General features: G+C 39.1%; 1 long non-coding RNA gene across 2 annotated transcripts in view; it reads right to left on the bottom strand.

Moving 5' to 3' along the window:
• The window catches only part of LOC111825914, a 50,934-nt gene that overhangs the window by 25,529 nt on the left and 12,637 nt on the right, over positions 1 to 12,768 (bottom strand). For both annotated transcript variants that reach the window (XR_002829149.1, XR_002829148.1), the window contains one exon: positions 1,477 to 1,604. This is a non-coding gene — a long non-coding RNA (uncharacterized LOC111825914). The remainder of the gene's footprint in view (positions 1 to 1,476; positions 1,605 to 12,768) is intronic.

Raw genomic sequence — 12,768 nt, 5'->3', positions numbered from 1 at the left:
CTATATATAATTGAACTTCTCTCTTATATTTTCTGCAAAAAAACTTATTGCCTTCTAATAGATTATATATCTCACTTATTTACTTATTTTTAGTCTCTCCAATAGAAGGTCAACTCCATAAAAGCAGAGAGTTTTGTTTACTTTGTTCACTACTGAATCCCAGTGCCTAAAATACTGTCTGGCACATTGTAGGTACTCAGTAAATATTTGATGAATCAAAGAATCCTTTCTTAAAACAATGCAGATTTATAGTAATTGACCCATACGCAGACGAGAAGGTTTAAGGCCTACAGAGTAATGAAGGACTAAGTAATGAAGGACTAAATACTGAGTAATGAAGGACTAAGAATGTTGATTATATATGATGATACAGACCAGTTCTGTCCATTAGAAATATAATGTAAGCCTCAAGTATTTTTAAACTTTCTACTAGTCATATAAAAAAGTAAAATTAATTTTAATGTTTTATTTAATCCCATATATCCAAAATATTATTCCTTTAATATGTGATTCACATAAAAATTATGAATAAAGTATTAGTCCTTTTCTACAGACGAAGTCTCTGAAATGTCGTATTTTATGCACAGCACATCTCACTTGGGACTAGCCACATATCAAATGTCAACAGCTACATGTGGCCAGCGACTGCCCTACTGGACAGCACAGATACAAGCCAAAATCAAATAACCCTGTTGTGGGAAACATCTTCTGTATTTATTGTTTTTAAACTTAGCATTCCAAAACAAGATCCTGGTACAGCCTCATGGTTTCCTAGTTTCGTCCAAACAGTTTTGATGGGTATAACAAGAGTAATAATCACTTCCATTCTGAGAGACAATTTATATCAAGACAACTGGTTCAATTCTTTAGATTTCAGAGAGATGTTTTGATTAGAAAGAATGAATGTCCTTCTTCCCTAGTGTCTTCAATTCAGAAATAAAGCTAAATCAGAGGGTCTGTGATCTTATCTACATTAGCAGGGGAGGGGAAATCATTATTTCCAAATAGAACTATTAAAATTCAATCTCTACTAAAAAAACCCACAGTATTTACTTAAAGTTAACCAAAATACATTCTGTGTTAAAAAATTATTTTTTTGTATAGAGAGTTGCATTTAAAAAATTCAGAACAGTTGCCTTACCAATAATTTTGCATTTCATTACATAAAAGTAAAATAAAGCACTAAGGAGAATGCTTTTAGATTTTCATATATGCATTTAAATTCTCACTATGTCTCTTGATAGCTGAAGTATTATGTATGGAAATGTTTTCATTAATTTTTTAATCATTAGGGGATTTCTTCCAGGATCCCATTACATATAAATATTTACTTATTGGAATTATAATACTTGCCATCATTATTCAGCAACAAAAATTTAAAGAACCGAATTAAAATGCATATTTTAAACTTTTAAGTTATAAAAATTTTACTTTTTTTTTAAAGCTGTAAAGCAAAGCACAGCAGCATCTACTTACTCAGCCGTTCTGGGTGTTGTCTATCATCTCCCGTAAACTGGCAGGTTAAGCTTAGGTCAGCCAGGCGCAGACACTCCAGATGGTAAGATGGCCTGCCTCTTCCGACTCTGAAGAGCATTAATAAATGCCTGTGTGAGAAAGAAAACTGGGATTACAACCAAGACAGAATGCTCCCGAGTAGACTGTCTAGACAGGGAATAACTTCTGTTTCTTCTATTCTTTTTTTCTTTCTTCTTCTTCTTCTTTTTTTGAGTTCTCAAAACAAGTTAATTCATGACCCTGGAGTTGTGGGTGACCTGAGATAGCAGTACTTGGTATTAAAACTGCCCTTCTGCTTTAAGAAATCTCTTCGGGGAAAAGCCTAAATGAGCACAATAAATTATGCATCCAGTTCTAAAACTTGACCACTTTTTTACCAGTCTGACCCTCAACTGGTAGAGATCCTCTATCTCTAACCATATAATTTATCATACAAACTAAGACACTTTTGAAAGTGGAAAAGGGAACTTTTGAAATATTTATTAACCAATAAACTATTATTACATTTACTTTATTTTAAAAAATGAAAATAGCCCTAACCGGTTTGGCTCAGTGGATAGAGCGTTGGCCTGCGGACTCAAGGGTCCCAGGTTCGATTCCGGTCAAGGGCATGTACCTTGGCTGCGGGCACATCCCCAGTGGGGAGTGTGCAGGAGGCAGCTAATCGATGTTTCTCTCTCATCGATGTTTCTAACTCTCTATCCTTCTCCCTTTCTCTCTGTAAAAAAATCAATAAAACATATTTTTTTAAAAAGTGAAAATAATGTACATCCACTACATCAATGCAAAAATTTTAAGGTTTCTTTATAGTATATGAACATTTAAAATATAAACAGATTAATTATTCTTGGTACATATTCATGTATTCTACTGTTTTCTTATTAGATTCTATCTCTAATATTGTGTCACTAGTAGTTTTTCTGGACAAAAAGATTAATATGGTCTTACTATTTTTAATTTTTCACAAAGTTACCACAATTTTTGGTAAATAATCTTTTCATCTTTTGTTAAATAATCTGAAATCACTGATATTTTCATCTGACTCTTTTGTATTGGTATTATTTTTAACAAGAAAATACTCTTCACAGCTGCTGAGAAACCTGGTAAACTCAAAGCCAATTCTGCTAAAAGAAGGATATTCTCAATTCTATTTTTTTCATAGAAAAACTATTTCAGTCTACATGTTTCCACAGATACTATCATTTGCCTAAGTTGGTATTCTTTTTTCTCCACTGTTGCCCCCACTGATCCATTGACCATGACACAGCAACACAGATAGTTTTTTTTCCCCAATGCAAATCGAATCATGTCATTTCCTACATTAAAATGTTTCAATGGTTTCCCATTGCTCCTAGGATATAATCTAAAATCTTCATGGCCAAGAAAGCTCTGCTAGACCTGGCTCCTGCCTACCCCTTAGCCCACACTGGCCACCTCTAAAATCCTCAAAAGCACCAGTTGTCCCCTGCCCCAGGGCTTCTGCATGTTCTAGTCCCTCTACATGGAACACCCTTCCTCTCAATCATGGCCACCGTTTATAGCTCGGAGGCCTCCTAATGCTGCCAGTCTAAATCTCCATGGTATTCTTTCTCTGAAAAATACTCTGTACTTTTCCTGCTAAGCTTTACTCACAGTCTATATTTACTTATCGGTATTTTTAGAAAGCGTAACACCAGCAGACAATAAAAGCTTCATGAGAGCCCGGCGGGCATGGTTCAGTGGTTGAGCATCAACCTTTGAACCAGGAGGTCACGGTTCAATTCCGGTCAAGGGCACATGCCCAGGTTGCGGGCTTGATCCCCAGTGTGGGATGCGCAAGAGGCAATCGATCAATGATTCTCTCTCATCACTGATGTTTCTATCTCTCTCTCCCTCCCTCTGCCTTTCTCTCTGAAATCAATAAAAATATATTTAAAAGCTTCATGAGAGTGTAGAGATCATTCCTATTTAATTCGTCCCTTAATCATCATTCTCTACCCAGAACTTACTTCAGACCTTGGCACCTTGTGAACCATTGAGAACTATTTGGTAAACAAATGAATGAAAGACTGAGAAGGAGAGGGCGGAAAACAAAGGACAAATCTTGTTATTTCAGTCAACTTGGTATCTACGACCCAAACACCTCACAATCCTTATCCAACTACATCATCAATTTATCCTCTATACTGGATGGTTCTCATCAGCAAGTGAACTGTATACTTTCTCCCAACCATAGACAGAGAGGAAAAAAAAAAACACTTTCTCTTGACCCCACATTCCCATGGATAAACATCCCATTTCTCTACCTGCTGTCTCCCATTCTTCCTTCCCATTCTCACTCGAACCCACCATTCCCATCAAGCTTTTGTGCCCATGGATCCCCTGAAAACTACTCTTGTTAAAGTCACCGATGACATCCACCTTAAACTATCCAACAGACGGAGTGAGACAGACGCTTTTTAAACAGTTCACCACAACCACCCTACAAGGCAGGTAATTCATTCAAGGCCATTTGGGTAAAAAGCATCAGAGACAATTTTTACTACATGTAATGATCAGTTTTCATCATCCTGGACTTGTCAGTGATATCTGACAGAGCTGATTACAACCCTTTCTTTAAACAGGTTTTCTTTGCTTGGTTTCCAGGACATCACACTCTCCTGGCTCTCCCACTGCTTCACTGGCCATGTCTTCTTAGGTTTCTCATTATCCCACCCTCTTAATGCTAGAGTGACCCAAGGTCTCAGTTCTCAAACTTATTTTTTATCTAAACTCCCTCCCCTTTGGCCATCTCAATGGGTCTTATCATTTAAAATACCAACGATAAGAGCTCCCCTGAACTCAAGACTCATATTTTCAGCTGCCTACCTGACATCGTCCCTTCAATGTGTAATAGACATTTCACACTTCACGTGCCCCAGGCCAAACTCCCCTGTAAGATGTTTCCCCTCTAAGACTGATACTCCTCTAGGATTCCCCATCTCTTTAAATGATAATTCCATCCTCCAAGTCATCCCTGACTTTTCTCTTTTCCTCACACCCAGGCTCCAATCCATCAGCAAATCTTGTTGGCCCTACTTTAAAATACTGTATATACATATCTAAATTCTAACTTCTTCTCCCTACTCCACCATCTGAGCCTCCATCACTCCATCTGGATGACTGAATAGCCTGCCAGCTGCTTCTTCCCTTGCCTCAATGCACACTGTTTTCAAAACAAAAGGCCAGAGTCATATTAATAAAATGACAGCAGTGCCCCTCCTCTGCCTAAGACCCACCAATTTTTTCCCTCTCTTTCAGAGTAAAAAGCATCACAAAGGCCTTTTACAAGGTCCTATCTGGCCCCAGGTAACATCTCTCCTTCATCAGCTACCATTCTCTCCCTTGCTCATCCCACTCTTACCCCACTGCTCTCTCGGATGCTCCTCCAGGATGTGAACACACTCCTGCCAGGGGCTCTGCACTTGCTGTTCCCTCTTCACAGACACCTGCATGGCACGCTCCCCACTGACTTCAGGCCTTTACTCAAGTGCCAAACCATCAGGGGCCGTGTGGCCACTCTATTAACGTAACAGCTCATCACCAGCATTACACTTTCTATCCATTTCCCCTGACTTACTTTTGTTTATATTCATTCAGTCATCCATTCATCCGTATCACCCCCACTTGGTACCTCCACCTTTTTCTATCTTCCCTCTATATAAGCTTCATAAGGGAAGAAATTATTGTTTCACATTCCTCCAATGGCGAGAAAATGCCTGGGGGTAACAAGTCTCTTATATATATTTAATGAATCGAACGAATGGTTAAAAATACAGTATGTAGGTAATTTAACTAAATCTCTAGGCACCACTGTTCTTAACAGCATGCTCTTGGAGAGCATGGGCCATACAGTTGGAATCAAATTTTGCACAGTAATTTGCAGTCTTCATATAATTTTACCATTCATAACATTTCCCATTGACATTTTGGTTTCCTATGTTACACAAATGCTGCTAACTTTAAGAGTTAAGTAGAATATTTTAAAATATGACATGTGGGTCTCAATTATCAATACCAACTCCCTCAAATCACACTGCAACCAGTCGATTGCTTCCTCCTTTGGGGAGATGTATGTTTACACATTAGCGCTGTCCTCACAGGGTCCCTCTGGAGCTCTCAGCATTGTACTATTTGCTGCACGGCCTGTAGAGAGACCTTGTAACCATGCACAGGCTTAACCTGGGTGGTAGGAAGAACAGTGCCCGAGAGCCTGGTTGTGGCTGCTCTCTTTTCACCAAGTTCTTCTTTAAACTTCTCGGGTGTATCATAACTGCCTTCCTGCTCCCAAAGGCATTTCTCAGCCGATAGCCAATGATTTCAAGGTCCTTTTCATGAGTAAGCCTGTCTTCCACGACTCTCACTGGCTGCACCAGTCTGCACACTTCTAATCCTCCGACTCCAGGGCTCCACCTGGTTCTCAGTGGATTCCACATAGGAGTGCTTTATCGGTGCAACATGTCTTTATGTGCGGAACGGATAAAGCTGGGGAAAAGTTGAATTCTGATACAATTATTCGACTCTTGAACACTGTTAAATCTTGTCTCGTTCCATCAAGAAATTCCAAACCATTTGCATTATTTCCTGAGTTATTATCAGCCTATAATTTATTGAGTAGAAACCACACTTTCAACACATGCTATTAGTGCTCTTAAGGGTCAATATAAAAGAACTCTGCTAAAATCAAGATCAATCCCAACATGCCTAAATGTGTATGACCTTGAATAAAAATTCTAGAACTGTGTCTATGGCCATCATCAATGACATGAGAGAATGAAAAAGCACCATTCACTGAGTACCTACTATGTGCCAGGTATTTTATCCACATCATATGTAATCCTGTAATAGCCTTGTATGGTAGATAGACAGCACTAGACTTCTAAACCTCCTAAGACACCTTCCTAAATCCCACCATTGCACCCTTTTACATATTGGCTCAGTGTGACTCAGTCTTAAGAAGCAAAATCTGGTCAGTTTTCACCAGAATAAGGAGCTAATGTTTAACACCTATAACAGAACTGTTATACTGGTATATAGTAAACATGGAAAGATCTATTTTAAACCTATTGACAGGCTAGTGTTTTACAGTGCTTCAGTTAACTCAGCCCAGCAGGCTCAAGGGATACAAACATACTGCACTATGATGACCAAACTCAAGTTTTTCATTTCAGGTTTTCAAAAGATAGATAGTTTGTTGTTATCTGTCCCTCAAATATTTCAGGTGAAAGTTGTTTCTTCCACGTCACCTAAGTTGTGAAGTCTCACATTACTTTCTGTTAGGGAAACTTAAAAGCTTCACATGAATCTCCAAAATAAAGTGTCTCCAATTGCAGGTGTTTGCCTTGAGATGAACAGAATAAAATCGGCACCCACACCAAAAACACACTGACAACGCCTACCATTTTAGAGAAAAAAACAATCGATAAGTCCTATGAATAATCGTGACTTTCTAAGCCCCTTTCCTGAGTATGGCTTCAAACCAGCAGAGGCTGCGGGTGCTGGGTCCCGAGCCCTCCGCACCGGCCCTGCGCGCCAGGCCCTGCACCCGGCCCCGTGCAGCCAGCACACGCACCTCACGCATGTTCTGCAGGCTCCTCGACTCTGCCTCTGGAGAACCGAATCCACGTGGACGGCACCCCTGGGTCTTTTACATAACTGTGGTTGAAGATATTTTTCACTGGGTTCTTTAAACAAAGATTCACGTGATAAATTTCTGCTCGAGCTTAGTTCCAGGAAATGTTTGGTTTCTGCAGATGTTTATATGCTTCCGGTTGTCAGTACATGAAAACGATATGATTCTGTGCTGCTTTTTCTCACTTGAGCAAGCAGAAAAAGTCAAATCAAAAATATGATCCAAACCTCCTGAGCACTGACAAATGGGAGTACTTAATCTTTCAGCTTCTTTTTGATGAGGTTGGTTTTATTCTTTTATAAAATTGTTTTACCTTTTGGCTATATATTGCTAGACTTCTAAACCTCCTAAGCAATATATATATATTGCTTTAAGTGTTTTCAGAACCAAGAAAAGCTATAAAAATGTAAAAGACATATATCATGTTGACCTGCTTATAAGTTCCAGAATAAAATGGAAAAAAGGAGATAAGCACTGTGGTGTTTTTATACTGAAAACAGGTATAAATGCCCAGAATTAAATTTTCTGCTATCTCAAAGATGTAAGTTTCCATAGAGAAAACAGCATTCTCCCCGATTTATTTGATTTATTTAAACTTCTGGTTCACCAGCTCAAATACTCAAATATGCTCTTAGTTGAATTTTCCTCCCAATACAAAAATGCCTGAAAACTTTACAAACTACTTTAAGTAAGAGAGTTCTTCAAACGTTATTTTGGAAAACTCTAAACATTTTAGAAAACTGAATAAAACTGAACATGGCAGGTGAACACAGTGAGTCACTTCACTTGGAAAGCAGTCGGATTCCATGTGTGGGGCTTGTAATCCTCATCAGCCAAGAACTGTTTTTAGCTCCTTCACCCCTTCTCAGGACTGATGTTCAGCAGTAAGTGGCTCCTAATAAGTGACTAAAGTAATAAGTAACAAAAATATCCATCAAAATTTTGAAGCTTTTTATTACTATACAAGAGGTCCTGGTGCACGAAATTTGTGCACAGGGAGTGGGTCCCTTCAGCCTGGCCTGCACCCTCTTGCAATCCGGGACCACTGGCTCCTAACCACTTGCCTGCCTGCCTGCCTGATTGCCCCTAACCATTCTGCCTGATTGTCCCTAACCACTCACCTGCCTGCCTGATCGCCCCTAACCGCCTCTGCCTCAGCCCCCACCGCCGCGGCTTTGTCCGGAAGGACGTCTGGAATGACGTCCAGAAGGTCGTTCGGCTGTCCGGTCTAATAAGCATATTACACTTTTATTATTGTAGATACTTTGCCTCCTTTCAACAAAGCATTTGAGACAGCCTTAAAAATTCAGACATTACAGTAAAATCCTATTTTATAAATATAAAACTTCAGAGAAAGAAAAAATAAGCATGCAATTATGTAAGCCAGAGGTTTCTTAAATTTAGCCATAAATTTGGCCCTACACTATCTAGTTGATAAAGCAGAAAGAGAAAAACAATTGCAAATTCACACCGGCCATGATGGACTGGTGAATCTCAGGAGAAACAGAATTTGTTCTGGTATGCAAATCTGAGAAATATTCCCCTAGCAAATTATTTTGTAAATAATACACTGGGGTCTTCAATACTGTCCCTGAGAGAGATCCTAATTGGTTCATCCAGCAGTTTCTTATAGTATGTAACATATATAGTAAAAATATAAAGCTCTCTGGTAATCTGGATGAATAAACAATAAAACCTAGAAGGTGTCCAACAGAACTTTCTGCAATGATGAAAATGTTCTACATCTATCCTGTCCAATATGGTAGCCACTAGTCGCCTGTGGCTATTGAGCACTTGAAATGAGGCTAGTAGTGCAACCATGAAATTGAATTTTTAATCACATTTCATTTAATAGCTATATTAGGAGAACAAATATCTACCCATTGGACCACACAGGTCTAAAACATTAGCTATCAAACACTTTTTAGTAGTAAACATATTTTGGGGTTGGCAAACATATACGGACTCTAACAAAAAAGAAAGGTATATTGTGTATATTTATTTTTGTAAGTTTGAATTTATAATATTAATTTATAGTTAGAGAATACGAGTTTTCCAATAAATAAAAATTAGAAATTAAAGGTTATAAGGGAGAGTTATAAACTTTGATCAGCCCCAGTAAACACTTTATTTCTGTATTTTGATTGAATGCACGGTGCAATGCCCACATGGGACTTCTCACTGCACATTCTGAGCTAGCCAATTACCAAAGGCCACACACAGCAGCCATCAACTCAGAAAGCGTAAGAAAACACAGCATCCTGGCAGGGCAGTCTCAAGTGTTTCTCTTCATGGGAAGAGCTTTTCCAGGAGTCCACAGGGCCTCTCTTTGGCATTCAGATGAGAGCTCAGGTGCAAGGAAATGAGAATCACAGGGTGGGCGCAGAGTCATGCTAGCTTAGAAGCCTTTTGTCCCAAACAGGACCCAATACACCTCACTGGCCCAAGCCACAGCTTCCAGGGTCCCCACAAAGTTTACACCCATCTCTGAAATGTGCTCCCAGGGATGCTCAAAGCTATTGCTTCTAACCAAGAATTTAGGTTTCATGTGTAGTTCCTCCCAATGCTAATACATCTACCAAATAAAGATCCCTTCTACCCTAAGCAATGTTGCCTAGTAACATGGTTTTCTTTCCACTTTTATCAGGATTTAGAGGAAATGAATAAAAAGTTCATCCAAGGTCAGATTTGTCCTTAGAGGATGAGAAATGGTTTCGTTAATTCTTTTACCACCACTCATGATTTTGCAAAGTAATTCTAGCATATCAAGAATAGAAAAGAACTTCCTTAACAAAATCCTAAAACAAAATCATGCTTAATGACTAATTAATAAAAGGATTTCCTTTAAAAACCAGGAAATGAGACCATGGTGACTACAACCATCACTTCTATTCAAAAAGGTAGAGATCCTAGTAATGTAATAAAAGAAATGATCTGAGATATAAAAATTTTAATGAAGTGACAAAATTGTCTGTATCTACAAGTGACAATTGTAGAAAACACTTTATTTCTATAGAGAATTATGAAGGAAAGCTATTAAAACTAATAAAAATAAGTTCACCAATGTTGATATATATAAGGTTATCATGCAGAGAATAGTATAATACCTAAAAGCCAAAAACGCTTTTAATAATTTTAATAGAAAAAGCTTCCACTTAAAAAAGCAAGACAAAAACTAAACAAAAAAGAACCCTGAGCGCACGGAGAGAGTGGGAGGGTGGACTAAATGGGTAAGTGGGGTCAAAATGTACAAATTTCCAGTTATAAAATGAGGAAGTTATGGGGATATAATATACAGTGTGGTGATTATCTATATAAAAGCCTAAGCGACCCTTACGACTGAATGACCAGAACGATCAGTCAACCAGTCGCTATGATATGCACTGACCACCAGGAGGCAGATGCTCAATGCTCCCACAGCCAATCTCATGCAGCTCCTTCCCCACCCCCGCCGGCCGGCCAACCCACTGCGGGCCCTCCCCGAAACTGGCCAGCCCCGATCAGAACCTCCGGCGGCCCCTCCCCGCCAGCCAGCCCCGATCGGGACTGGGCGAGACACCCTGATCAGCCAGGCCAAGGGATCCCATCCGTGCACGTATTCGTGCACCAGGCCTCTAGTAGTTAATAATACTGCATTACATACTGGAAATTAGCTAAGAGAGTGAATCTTAAAAGTTCTCATCACACAAAAAAATCTGTAACTGTATATGGTGACAGATGTTAACTAAGCTTATTGTGGAGATCGTTTCATTATGTTGTACACCTGAAACTAATATAATGCTGTATATAAATTATATTTCAATAAAAAAAACACCAGAACCAAATCTGAATCAAAATCAATCAATATATTTGTAAACTTTCCCTTAGTTCTGATTTTCTGTTTACATGTTATTTCATTTTACATATCTTTGCTGTAGAATTGCCTCAAACCTTCTCTGAAAAAAAAAGACAAGCTATTAATAATTTAAAAAACAATTCTTTAACAAATCCCACTAAATCCATGTCAGTAAACACAAAATAGAAGAATCAGTTGGAGAGGAACTAAACACTGACACGGCAGCCTTGGATCAGGTGTCAGGACAAATGGTCCCATCACTAACTTTAATAGGAAAGGCTACAGAGGGGATCCACACAGGGCAGGCTGCCAGGGTAGGATGCTCACCTCCTTTGGGGCCACAAAACAAACAAATCACAAATCATGAAGGAATACGAGAGTAATAGGAGGTCAGAATCTGGGGGGTGGAAAGTATATTTTTAATTTAAAAAAACTCCCCCACATGATTCTGATGCACTTTCCCCTCCATCGTACCAGCAAAGTCCCCACCCCAGCCCCAGCCAACTTCCTGTCCCACGAATGGCAAGAATGGAACCTTCATGATGTGGAGTCTGAGGCCCCAGCCCACCTTCCTCAAAGTACATGGACATACAGAGAAGAGTGGATTCTTGAACAAAACCGAGTTTCTGTTAGAAAAGAAGAGAGTGGACAAAGGCTGCAGGGAAAGCTACCGAAAGTATGTGTTCCCCTTTTATTATATTTGGCACTAAGAGGAAATAAAAAGAAAAAAGACCACCTTATTCTTAAGCAACCACACATACAAATTCAAATTTTAACAGAGAAAAGCTAAAAATAAATGAATCTAACAGAGTATAAACTAAGTACCACAAAGGCTGAGAGATGGCACAGTCACTGAGGGAGATCAGGTTTGAATAACCAGCAGCTCTGAAAGAAGAGAATTATGAAATGACCAAGAGGCTGGTTTATGTTTAAAAGCAGAAAGGTACAAATTTAGGGACGAATAGATATATCTATTTAGCTGTAATAGAGACTCTGTGGAGAATACTGAGAAAATGCATGGGCAAATATAACACCCACAAGTGACTGTCTTGTTGCATAAAGGAACTCATACCTATGTGATGAATGAATGAGTGAATGGATATGTTTGGATTTAAACACTATTTGACTGGAAACTACCAAAAGTTTCTAATCAGAGGACACATATGATCAAAACTATTTCTGATGGAAAACTATTGGTTTTAACAAGAATCGACTGGAAGAAAACGAGGCCAAAGTGTAATCTATTGGGAAGCTACTGAAATCATCCAGGCATAAAGCAATCAGGGCCTGGATCCAGGGATTCAAGAACTAAACACCAGAATGACAATTTTAAAAAGAGGTGATTATACAGACGTCACTTATTTACAATGTCACAAACATAGAAAGAAGTAGTGTTGCCTATTTTAGATTCATTTTTTACTGCATTATGACAAATGGGATGACTAATCTTTAATTATTTTAAGTGATCCTGCATTTGAAGAAGTTTTTACTGCACTTTGTCTGGGCTTTCTACCCGAGGTTTCCTTTTCAACACCAACAGGAAAGATGCATGACTAAACCCAAGTCCATTAGAATCGTGGTCTCTGTGGCCTCCTAGTGCTAGCCATCCAGAATGACAGCTTCTGTAGCAAATATTAAAATTATACGGGCATGCCCTGAACGGTTTGGCTCAGTGGATAGAGCGTCGGCCTGCGGACTGAAAGGTCCCAGGTTCGATTCCGGTCAAGGGCATGTACCTTGGTTGCGGGCACATCCCCAGTAGGAGGTG

The sequence above is a fragment of the Myotis lucifugus genome, unplaced genomic scaffold, assembly GCF_000147115.1.
Source record: "Myotis lucifugus unplaced genomic scaffold, Myoluc2.0 scaffold_46, whole genome shotgun sequence".
NCBI classification, from domain to species: domain Eukaryota; kingdom Metazoa; phylum Chordata; class Mammalia; order Chiroptera; family Vespertilionidae; genus Myotis; species Myotis lucifugus.
The sequence above is the reverse complement of the archived record's forward strand: the minus strand, read 5'-3'. Positions and strand labels throughout refer to the sequence as shown.